This window comes from Magallana gigas, chromosome 3 (genome assembly GCF_963853765.1).
Source record: "Magallana gigas chromosome 3, xbMagGiga1.1, whole genome shotgun sequence".
NCBI lineage: Eukaryota > Metazoa > Mollusca > Bivalvia > Ostreida > Ostreidae > Magallana > Magallana gigas.
Window position 1 is genome coordinate 11305259 of NC_088855.1, and position 13587 is coordinate 11318845.

General features: G+C 32.4%; 1 long non-coding RNA gene across 2 annotated transcripts; it reads left to right on the forward strand.

The window, feature by feature from the left end:
- Positions 1 to 5423: 5423 nt before the first annotated feature.
- On the forward strand, positions 5424 to 8693 carry LOC109618393 (uncharacterized). Of its 2 annotated transcripts, none has more exons than XR_010711800.1 (3): positions 5424 to 5574; positions 6134 to 6206; positions 6391 to 8693. It is a non-coding gene; the product is annotated as an uncharacterized lncRNA (long non-coding RNA). The 2 variants fall into 2 exon arrangements; XR_010711801.1 differs by lacking the exon at positions 5424 to 5574 and adding an exon at positions 5608 to 5841.
- Positions 8694 to 13587: the final 4894 nt, after the last annotated feature.

The following is a 13587-nucleotide window of genomic DNA, read 5'->3' on the forward strand; positions in this document are numbered from 1 at the left end:
AGTAAAATATTGTCAAATTTTCGGGACAACCCGTCCCTTCTTCAGGACAACAAAATAAAAACTACATATGAAAGAAGAAAAACATCTACAAAACTAGCACTAAACTAAAACTAAATAATATATAAAAACTAAATAATGTATAAACACCGGATTTAAACGTGGCAGCTACATCTTTGTATTGAAGATTTCAAGCCCGAGAAAGAAAAATCCCGCCCGACGCAGCGAACGGTCTGTGAAGAAGTGCTGAAAGATAACACGAACGAATTAATTTGCTAATTGGGGGTTGCTGTTAACTTAGTTGTACTAGTAAGATAATTCGTAGTGAAGGTTTATAGGGAAGATAGGCTCTGTAAAAGACCACATAAATATACATATGAGTGTAAAAACTAATGGGAGTTAAATAGAAAAAATAAAATGGATGTATATATATATATATATATATATATATATATATATATATATATATATATATATATATATATATATATATATATATATATATATATATATATATCTCATTAAAACTTTTATTTACTATTTATCAATTACCACTGAAGCATTTATTAAGTAATACATGAAAATAAGAAATAAGTATACAGTATTTGTGTAGGATGATACGTGAAAATATCATTAACCAATAAAAAAATCAAGACTCTAGAATTACTTCAGAAAATATAATCATTCAATAACTCAAAAAATATGTTTAATGTAACTATCTGATTAATAAGGAATCAATACTATCTTTAAGCAAGATTAGTGCCTGTTTGTGAGGGTAACTGTTGAAAATTAACACCCCCGAGAAAACCATTCTCAATCGACGCAAAGCGAGGGTGTCAATCTCAACTGTTACTCTCCCAAACAGGCATTACTTATTTGATTTTACTTTTAATTAAAAAAAAATTTTACTGCTGACGTGAATTCTATGGCGAACTGTAAGCGCATAATTAACGCGCATGTAACAATTAGTTGTGTTACCCGTTGCCAAGTGTGTTGCTAACGCTGAGAGTAGTAGAACGGATTATAAACTGCGCCTACACCAATCAGAGTTCAGTATATAACATGGAACATTTATGATATGTAATATGTATGATATGTTACCAGTTCTTTTTACCACAGGCCATCCATAGAAATGTTCAATTTAATATGACCAGAAGAATTCGCATTTTAGTTTTAAATGATTATTGCAGAAAAATAGATTATTGGACCTTAATTATTTTCTGATTAGACAAGAGATCTATCACATTAAATTAAATCAGGTATGCAAAAGGCCACAGAAACCCTTATTACAGAAATATGTACTATAGGGCGAAATACAGAAATCCAAACCAACAAACCTTCTTTCTTCTTACATGCATCCCAACATTTTTTGACAATTTTACGTGACCTGATCCAGCCCAAGAATACATATAAGCTTAATAGCAAGCATCAAATCAAAAATTTGATATAACATTCTTACTTCAGTCCAATTCAACTCAATTTAAAAAAAAAACCGATAGTATATATGTGCGAGATTACACGAAATTGTAATTTTACTAATTCGCCACTCAAGAACTCATAAAAAATCAAAGTACTGAGAGTACTGAAAGACGGGGTCTTGAAAGTTTGAATTTGTAATTGTCCTGGATTTCCTCGAATATGCTTTCAAAATTTATGAGTTTGAATAAGTTGTTACAATCTATGTTAATTCTGCTTTTTTGCAATTGTCTGATACTTTGTCTAAATTTTACTCAATCCCGGCATTCATAATTGTAGAAAATTGACACAACGGTATGTTATGTAAAATAAAATCCCAAGGAAATTTTTTTTAAAATTACTACTAACCGGGAAAATCAAACAACTATATCAAAGTAAATAATTTTAATCATTAGATTTATTCAATTTTGTGATCCAAGGGAAAATCCACAAGTCGGACGGTATCCGTAATAAAAGTTTTATGAAAACTCCGAAAACTCTAAAACTGCTGAATTAACAAACAAAGTAAAACATTTTTATACCGATAACAAACACGGGCACCTGACGTTAGAAATATTTTTTTACCATAAGATTCCAAGAACTTTGACAATAAAAAGATTTGTCACGGTCGCCATTTTGATTTTTAAGACCGACTTATTTGACACGATTTTCTATATTTGCGATTCATGCAAAATTAATAGGTAAAATTAAATCCGTTCGCCACTTACTACTTTTTTGTGTAAACACGTGCATCACCTTCACGAATTACGGCACAATCGTTCCTTTCATTAAAAATCATACTCCGAAAATCAGAGACATAAATAACAGGATTGTCAACTCCGCCATTAGCGTGTACATTTTACGGGACCAACCTTACTTTGAGAACTACAAGTGCAACAGCAATCTTGGATAAGTCATTAAATTCTAACCTGATAGTGAACATGAACATGAACCTGTAAATATTTCAAGCATGTTTTATTAATGAAATATTTACAAAAACTCTTTATTTAGCTTTGAAATTACTTTTTATAAAAGTTATTGACTTTTCACAAAGTAAAGGTAATGCATTACTTTACTCATGTAATGTTAATGTAATGCATTACTTCAAGAAAATTAAGTAATGGTAAATTAATGCCCTAATTCATGAAGTAAATGGTAATGTAATGCATTATTTTACAATGTAAATTTTCACCCCAAGCCTGATTCCATCTAAGTCGGAAAACATGAACATTAACATTTAACTTGGTTCTTCAATCGATAAGATTGTATATATTATATGATGTATAAGTCTTCCAAAATGTTTAATCTACTAAAGATTTTGCTTACAATACATTGTTTAAAATTTAAATTCAGTTTAATCAACTAAAGAGCCAACAAACGAGAAGGCAAATTCAGTCTTGTTTTTATTTTCTTTGTACATGATTCCTTTAGAGACGAACAGAAGTCATACCGCAAGTAGACTGGAAGCCAATGAAACACCTATTTAATTTGTAAAACATCTGTGTATAACCCGTCCCGATTTTTACTTCGGCTTGCGCATGAAGCTTGGTAGTATTAAGGTGAAAGATTGTCAAAATAAAATTCACAACTTTTCAAAAATGGCACATTGCGTTTGGGAACTTTAATATCGATTCCACCACCAACCTCTTCTATTAATTAATGAGCTCTTACACCAACTGAATCGTCAACGGCGCTGTGCATTCAGTTACGTAACTCATTCCGCATTTGAACCCGAGCAAGAAAATTTTGATCAATAAAACTATTTGTTTATTTTCTAAATAGAATTATGTTTGTACACAGAGGACTTAAAAAGATTTAATGCGTGTTTTTATAATACATATTTACTGAAATGCATGAACACTTTCTGCACTATTTTCTTACGCGTGGACTCAATTCATGTGTTCTACGCGTGCCTTTCTGTTTGAGACTTCGGCTAACAGTAAACCAATAGACGGGGTCACGTGACCCCGTCTAAAAACGGGAAGTGCTCTGAGTTTTAAATCATGACGTTAACATCTGAATATGCTATATTTCTGTTTGGTTCTATACCAGTTATCGGCTAGGCCTAGTTATCAGCTACACCGTCAGCTTATTACATATTCAGTTATTAAATCGTCTGCTACTAATAAAGAAACGCACTTGGCATCCACAGACTATGGTGGCATATCTCTGCCCCTTGTGTGCAAGTTATTTTTCTATCAAATATGCCGACATGCAAGATAAATATGTTGACATGCAAGATAACTATGTCGACATGCAACATAAGTATGTCGACATGCAAGAAAATTGCAATTAGATAAGAATTATACAAAATCTCAAATATCGCCCACCTGTGACATCCAAGATGCTAGATGCTTCCTTTTTATGTCGACATGCAACTAATTTATGTTATCATGCAAGATAAATATGCTGACATGCAACTTATGTACGTCAACATGCAACTTATTTATGTCGACATGCAACTTATTTATGCCGACATGCAACTTACTTATGTTGACATGCGACATAAATATGTTGACATGCAACTTAGTTATGTTTACATGCAAGATAAATATGTTGACATGCAACTTATAAGTTGTATGTCAACATAACTTAGTTGCATGTCGACACAAATATGTTGCATGTCAACATATTCATCTTGCATGTTAACATAACTAAGTTTCATGTCGACATAAATAAGTTGCATGTCGACATAAAGAAGTTGCATGTTAACATAAAGAAGTTTCATGTTAATATAAATGTTGCATGTTGACATCAATAGGTAGCGTATATAGCATCTTGGATGTCACATGTTGGCGATATTTGAGATTTTTTATAACTCTTATTTGATTGCAGTTTTTTTTTGCATGTCAACATAGTTATGTTGCATGTTGACATAAATATCTTGCATGTCAACATATTTATTTTGCATGTCGACAAAATCAGTAGAAAAATAACTTGCATTCAAGGGGCAGAAATATGCCACCATAACAGACATTTGATATAAGCATAAACAAATATAGAATATTTCTCAAATAGAACAAACGCTCAGGAGATTACAGCGGTGTTGGAGAGTTAGGTGGAAAGAAAAATCTTGTTTAATATGTTTGGACGAATTAGGATTTGTTCGGTCGACTTGAGATTTGTTCGGACGAGATAGCTTTTTTTTCGGACAATTAAGTTATTTGTTCGGACGAATTAGGATTTCTTCGGACGAGTAACTTAAGTTATTTTTTCGGACGAATTAGGATGTGTTTGGACAAATTACGATTTTTGCGGACGAATAAGCTATTTGTTCGGACAAAAAAGGTATTTGGTGTGAATAAAATAATCATTAGAGCAGAGAGAGAGAGAGAGAGAGAGAGGGAGAGAGAGAGAGAGGAGGAGGAGAGAGAGAGAGATTTTCTAATCATGGATACGTAGATGTAAAGTCGAAATCAATTAACGAGATCATGCCGCAGATCCAGTAAATCTTCTCGATTGAGGGGGGGGGGGCTGTAAGATAATTTTGTCTTAACTAGAGAATTCACTAAAAAATTATATAGTTTACCCAGTTACTAGTCCATAGTCGGTATGACGTTCTTTTAATTACATGTATATGGGACAGTCAGGGGTTGAAGAGGGTGACCGTGCACGTGTGTAAAAACAACCAATCACTTCTCCTCCAATTAGAAACACGCATTGTAACAGATGTCAATAATGTCTTCTTTAATATATATTTTAAACATTTGCCAGAAACTGTAAATATATCTAAGTGCCTTCAACATTTATAAAATGGTTTGACTTAACAATGCTTGGAAAAAATATTTTTAAAAAAAACTGGAAACCACGTCTTTAATTGAATCTAGTTAATGCAGAGAAATTAATAATCTCTGTACTCTAACGACACTTCTTGACATAAGTGGACAAAATAAATGAGTATGATTATAACTTAGAGTCCTTTACATTTATATAATGTTTTATTTTTAATCAAACATTTGAAATATGTTTAAGTCCGAGTGTTTGAGTGTTCTCAACACCTATTACGAATATGATTAATTTCATTGCCTGTCAACAATTTCCTTCTGTACTTGGCATTTTCATTTTCCATTCTAAATGTCATGTTATTGATTCATTGCAAAGAAGAACCAGTCTGATCAAAAGGTACGTTTTTTGTTAAAAATTTCTTCCCAGTGTTCTAGAGTTTACTCATACAGATTGTGACATAATAAAAGTATTATTTTCTAGCAATTTAGTCGGTATTGACACCCATTTTTGCAATTTGTTGATATTTTGTTGATATTTCTGACGGAGAAAAAAAACTTAATAATGTTATGATGTTTTAGCTAACCATTGAATAGTTACCAAGAAACGATGTATTCAGTTTTCCATGGTAAATAGGCAGTTTTTGCCATTAAAAATCATTTTCAGGTAAAGTTTTTTAAAATTCTGAACGATTAATTTTGTTTTTATTTAACAAGTAATGATGTAATAAAGAGTAAAATAGCATGCGTCATATATTTTTTCTTGTTGCGTAAACTATTTTCAAGAATACTTAATCTAAGTAACGCCCAGCGCCATTATATCTTAACAATTTTGCTAATTCCGTTTTTTAATTAAGTTAATTCATCAACTTTTTAAAGAGATCTAAACAATATGAATATTGTTCTAGTATAAAAGGATTTGATTCCAGTTATTGGTAATGAAACTTGAACTTTTTCAGTTTAATGGTCTTTCTTCGATTTTCTTGTGAGTTCGTGGATATACTGGAACTCATTGTAAACTTATACAAAAAGGTAAGGTCTTTTCGTTACATGAATATATATTTTCTGGTTGTAAATCGCTCAAGATAAAAAATTATTTTTTAGAGACTAAATGATTTATTTACGCCGATTTAATAGTGCGTTGTTTAGATAATATGTAAATAATTTGTAAATTGTTTAATATGCAAGATTCATCATACCCACTTTTTGTTTTCAGCTATGAAAGATGAAATAAAGAGGATAATCTCATACATCATTAACTTTGTGTTGCTGAGACCTCTCAGTTTCGGAAATCCCACTAATGACGGAATTTCGGACGGAAGTACGTCATCGACTGTCTCCTTCGCCTGTGGTTTCGCTATCTTACTTATCACCATTGTTTATTTCACTGTTCAATTTACAATGGAAAATTTTACAAGTAACTCGTTATGGGGATTGTTAGTCTTCATATTGGTGTCAGGGACAGTTGCTACAGGTCTTCTTCTGACCTTAATCGTATTTTGTCACTCATATGACGTCATTCGTCGACAACAGTTGAAAGACCGATGTGTCGAACTAGAGATCAAATTTTTGTGGTTTTCTGGTTTAGGGGTTCTTTTTCGTGCTGTTATTACTTTGGCTATTCAGTGTGAGTGCGTAGTTGTGTCTGAAGGCTTTCGTGAGATTTCAGATATAACATTGTCGTGTATGAAGATAATTTTCATGTTAATCCAAATGTTTTTCATCACGTACTTACGAAACTCGCGTCTACTTGGTGGCTTGTTCATTAACTATTTAATCGGGGGTTTGTTTTTAGCAAATACCAGTACATGGGCGAATTATGTTACTTTCAGAATAAGTGATATCTATATTCATACTAACGGTACATCTCTCCTACCACTTTCAAATCAATCGATATATAATGAATGTTTCAATAATTCCAAGATGCACAAAGTCTCCCGTATATTAAGCTCTTTTTTCCTCAATGTCAGCATGCTGTTTCTTTTGTTATCATCAATGTTCCTCATAAGACTTTGGCCCTTAGTTCGAAACTGGCAACATATGAGAAATAGTTGTATTGTAAACGCAGGTATTAATAGTGTCAGTGGGCAGCCTGATACCTCTGGCCGAATTATTCAAAATCGCAGGACAGTTCGAATTATTTCCTTCTTTGTCGGATTTCTAATAAATAGTCCGTTTTTTACAATGGCTATTTTGATGAAGACTGTATACAGTAATGATATAAAATCCATTAAAGTTCACTGGGATTTGTTTGTTATTCTTGTCTTAGCTGTAATGATAGTTATCGTTCTTGTTGGGATTCAAAACCTTAATTTGAATTGTCTAGAAAAGACCTCTTTTTCCACATGGGACTTGATTCTGATGATGTGTATGACGGGAAATGTGATCATGAACACACTCGGAATCACTTCAATCTTCCTGTGTAATGTAGATAGATCAGTCACAATTTTTACCAAAAACTTGTTAAATTTATTCACGACTTATTATCACACTGTGTATATAATAGTTGCTAAACGTACACCCCACTCCGAGTTTTGTAAATCGATTTCAAATCTTTCCATTCATGTAATTCTATTTTGTTCCTGTCTGGGGCGTTGGTTTTTGGACATGTTCGTTCTCAATTCTCATGGTAAATACATTTTAAAGGAAGGTGAAGGCTGTTTATTTCCTGATCATAGATGTTGGCTTACGGCGCAATATTTTTTAATACCTTTAAATGCATTTTACGATTTTCAATCATTTGTATTTTATTACGGTAAAATATGGTAAAATGGCTGTGTTTTTTAATTACGGTATGAACATTCGCCTTAGAACATATTTTGTATATCTAATTTTTCCCCTTTTACATGCTATGTTGTAAAATAAAAAGTTAAGGTTTTTCAAGCATGACGGATTTTTTAAAAAATCATTTTAATCAATTTTATCAAGAAATTAACTTTGTGATCATAAATGTAACTATTTTCTTTTTATTTTTGAGATTTGTAGTACTATTGAATATTAGCGATGTACCCGGGTAAAAGGTTCTGGTAATGAGTATACCTAATACTTTAACATTAAAAATTTTTATGTCAGATTTTTAGTTTATGTTGATTTATTTATTATGCAGTCTTTGCTGTGGCGAAGAATAACTAACTTTAAGAAAAAGATGTCTTTTTAGTGCAAAAAAACCCGCAACAATCCCATGATACCGGGCTTTGTGTTGAGTAATCTTGTGAAAAATATTTTTTTATCAATGAAGATCTTAAAAAAGATTAGGCTAATAGAAGCGCATCACGTATTACAGTATATAAGTATATGAATTTGACACTTGGGGTCTCAGTGAAGTATTAAAAACAATTCATTGAAAGAAATACAATGGCCGTTTATGAAATATGTGAAAATGGAGCGCATGCAACTGCAAATTATAATTACATGAATTTACAAGTCAACATTTGATTTAATTAGTTTTATGATTTCCGAAACATGCTTTTTCCTGAAATTATACCCTCTCTTACAAAAATACAAGATCGTACTGTATTATTTTTTGTTGATGATATGAATTTATGGCGATACATCTTAAGTGTAATTTTTTTCTATAGTGTATCCCGGATGCAAATAGCAAAACAAAAATATGTAATGGCTTTGACTGTTGTCAATATGAAAACGCTTTAAAACTATTACGGAACTCCACATAAAGTTTTCCTGATTGGGCGTGAGATTAAATGAATTCTATAAAGTTAAAGGATGCACGTGATTATTATTTGAATCCAATGCATTTGATATATTCAAAATGTATTATGACAGGTGTATAATTAAATTCAGGTGCTGCGCTAAATGAGCAGCTGTGTGCCTTTTTAAAATGGTATTTAACGATTATTGTCGAACCTGCACCAATCTCAGCGTCGAAAATATGAGGCATGAGTTCGATCTATTGGCTTATTATGATTCTGTATTTTTGTTAACTATCATCAATTAGTCTGCAAAGTAAAATTTTCAAAATTGCAAATGTCACTTTCAATAAAATCAATTTTTTCAAAATCTCATATTTCACAACTACGAACAAACATTAAAACATATATTTTATTTCATGCGTTCATGAACTATAGAGGTTATCAGCATTGCGTTAAAAATACGCAACCCACCTCAGCAGGTTTTGTATTCTTTCTGCTATTATTGCTACATGTACTTTCTTAACCCGTATGAATAGCTAAAGAAAGCTTTTCGCGCCTTTTTATCAATATCCCTCTCTGAATCGGTTAATCAATTATAGATTAAATATTGAAAAAGTACGTAACGTATCATTACATGAATATAATTGTCAATTATAGATTGTTACACATAAGCAACGGCCATTTTTAGTCAGACCGCGGGCTGACTAATTAAGTTAGGATGAAACTTCAATTGCGTTAATTATAATTGGAATTCTTGAAAGGAATTAGACAGTTCGTGTTAAAAAAATTCGAAGAAGTAATGAAACTGGTCAGATTCTAGGTCAAACTGCGCATCGATGTATTGAAAGACTGTCAATGGGAATCGTCTGCAGCCCCATGCAGTCCGGAGTCCGCGAATATCACCCCGACTCTCTTACTGAGATCGGATAGTAAATATATTGGTAGTGGTTTGTGAAGAGACCAGGAAATTCAAAGAGCTATGTTTGCAAAGTTGAAACTTTAAGTATTGAGAAGGTGTGCAGTCATACATTGTATGTACACCCTACACGCTTATTTCCTCACCTACATGTACAGCCATAAAAATAAGGGTGCAAATTTAATGTGAACCCGCATAATATTATTGTTCTGGAAACTATTTATCTTGTATTTTATAGCATTGAATGATTTATTTTTGACGTCGTCGTGTCAATAACTGCCGTCAGGTGAGCAGACAAATTGAATAACGCGCGTTAGCGCGTTATGATAATTTGTCTGCTCACCTGACGGCAGTTATTGACACGACGACGTCAAAAATAAATCATTTAATGCTTATATTTACATTCCCATACTGATGAAATTAATTATTTATTTAAATAAATCGATATAAATTGCAGACAACGGAGGGAGTAAATTAGTAACAGCAAGAACAGCTGTTTATAAAACCGGTTTAAACTGGTTATTTAAAAGACTGTTGAGATGAGATCGACGAGCATGAAAATATAATCCATGAAAAATGACTCTTAAAATTTTGCTTTTAATAATAAATTCAATTTTTAAGAATAACTGTGAAACATGATGTTTTGACAACATTTATAAAATGTATTTTTTCACCGATAACATAGAAATCACTGTTTGAGAACTACTTTGTAAATTACTTGTTAATTCATACGCAGTGAATAGGTGTTGCATTTAGAGGCATTTAAACATCACTGAATTTAATGGAAAAACATAGTAGAATGTAAATATTAATAGATTGTGTATTCACTTTTGACCTAAAATTAAAATTCCGCTGGCTGTTTTTTTTTTAGCTTTTTAAAAAGCTAATCTTGTTCCAAATAATTATTGGATTATGTGATTATGCTACCATGGAAGCTAAATGAGAGATATAAAATCTATTTATTATAGCTACTTGAATTAAAGTTGGCATTTTAAAATAACATAATGCATTTGAATTCAGCTTTCAGAAATTAAAGGAATCGTTATATTTATGTTTGGTTGATGTTTATATCAAAACATGGACTGTCAGTAAAATTTATGCGTAACACTTTATCAAGCACATCTAATGTAAAATACCTTCGCCCGGAAATTCCCATATTTGTATTAATGCTATTCAAACGTATCAACGTTTCCTTAAATTTAAGGATTTGAAATTGTCTCAATAATTTGAATAGGTCAGACTACAATTTAAAATATCATTTCAGATTAACTTTTCTTCCTGTATTTAGTTTTATTTCCCTTTACAACGATTTCTTTGGTACTCTACAGAGAATTAAACGTGAACTCGGTGGGCCACTTTAGCATTAGATATTTACCATTTAAACGAGTCCTTTCTCAACGCTCTTCAAGGTCCGAAAAAATATCAGTCAACTCGAAATGTTATTGCGTACCAACACAATATGTTGAGTGATTTTTTTTTAATTGAAAGTATGCCAGTTTCTTTATCAGGTGAGAATTACGTGAATAAATTTCAAGAATATCTTTAACGAAATTTATATATGCTATGCTAATATTTACATTGTCTTAAAAAGTCAATTACAATTGTCAGCAACAATTGTATTTTTAAAACGACCAAAAAAAGTTAATATTTCGTTTCATAAAACAAATTATTTTGCATGTACTATAAGAGATGCACAATTTTTGTTACGCACTTAAAAATGTAGATATAACAATAATAGCAAATCTTGCCCTCATAATCTAGACAAATCCAAATTTCAAAAAATTTAAAGTTTTGTCTTGTTTTAGCAATGACAGAAAAAATAAGGAGAAGAATATCATACGTCATCAACTTTGTGTTGCTTGGGCCACTAAGATTTGGAAATCTTACTGATGCTGAAACGTCGGACGGAAGTACGTCATCAACCGTTTCATTTGCCTGTGGTTTCGCAATTTTACTTATCACCATTATATATTTATCTTCTCCTGTTGCTGATGACTTTTTAAACACCGACTCTATTTGGGAACTTTTGGTGTCATTGATGGTCACAGGAACCCTTGCAACGGTTGTTCTTCTGGTTGGCATCGTATTTGGTCGTTCATATGACGTCATTCGACGACAGTTAAAAGACAAGTGTGTCGAACTAGAGATAAAATTTGTGTGGTTTTCTGGGATAGGAGTACTTTTCCGTACTGGGATAAATTTGGCGATTGAATTTGAGTGCGTAAACATTTCTTCAGGCTTTCGCGAGATTTCGAAAATAGTATCTTCGTTCTTGAAGATAATGTTCATGTTAGTCCAGATGATATTCATTACGTATTTAAGGAATAAGCGTTTAATTGGAGGGATATTCATCAACTACTTAATTGGAGGACTGTTTCTGGTAAACACTTGTATATGGGTCAATTTTATAACAGTAAAAATAATTTATATTTATGCCTTTCAAAACGCTTCTTCTTCCGTGCTAGCTAGGAATTTATCAACATGGGATAATTGCTACTGGCATTCCGAGACGCACAAAATATCCCAAAGGCTTAGTTCTTTTCTTCTCACTGTTAGCACCTTGTTCTTTTTGTTATCGACTATGTTTCTCGTTCGTTTGTGGCCCTCCATTCAAAGCACAACACAAATGAGAAACCGATGTGTTGTAAATGAAGACGTGTCGATAAACAGCGATGGAAGACCTAACACCGCAGACCAACTTATTAAGTATCGGAGGAAAGTCCGTATCGTTTCCTTTCTTGTTGGATTCCTAATGAATAGTCCGTTTTTTACGATGGCTATCTTAATGAGGTGGGTGTACTTTAACGATATCGTTCCCGTAAAGGTGTTCTGGGACGTGTTTGTTATTCTTTGCCTGTCTATATTAATACTCATCATCCTTGCTGGAATACAAAACTTACATTTGAGTTGTCTTGAAAAAATACCATTTTCCACGTGGGACGTGATTCTGATGTTGTGCATGGCGGGTAATGTAATTTTAAACATTCTTGGAATCACTTCAATCTTCGTTTGTCACGTTGATCGGTCAGTCACAATTTTCATCAAGAACGTTTTGGGCCTAATCTTGACATATTATCACACTGTGTACATCATTGTTGCTCAACGTACCCCCCTGTCCGTGTTTAGAGAATCGACATTAAATCTCTCCATCCATGTTATTCTGTTCTGTTCATTTCTGGGACGCTGGACACTGCAAACCTTCCTCCTAACTTCTCAAGGAATGTACATTCTGAAGGAGGGCGAAAAATGCTTGTTTCCTGATGAAGAATCCTGGCGTACGATGCAGTATTTTTTGATACCTATGAATGCATTTTATGATTTCCAATCATTTGTATTTTATTACGGTAAAATATGGTTTTAAAGTGATTTCTTGTATAAAAATTTAGAAAACTTTCTCTCTTTGTATATTACTTTGTTAACTTAAAATGCAAAGCTAAGCTTCTCAAAATATGTAGACGTTGGCGTTATCTACGTTTCCTAATTTTCTTACAGGCCTACTTATTATGATAAGATGATTAACTGATTATGATTTCGAATGATGCGCGATTGCCCATAGTCAACTTTGGAACAAGATGCTTTGCCGAACGTCCTTTAGTTAATACCCAGTACTACTTTTAAATGAACAATTAACTAGTTGCGTCATTGATAATCTTTATGAAGATTGGAGTATCAGACATTTCAGGAGCAAACATTAAGTGCACATTTTATTAATAAAACACAACGTTTGAACAGCTACAAAGTGGAGTTTAACATGAGTAACTTCAGAAAAAATAGAAGTACCTCAATACTCTTTGTCCTTCTATATATTTGTAAATAAACTATTTTACAGTTGAGACATAGAAACTGC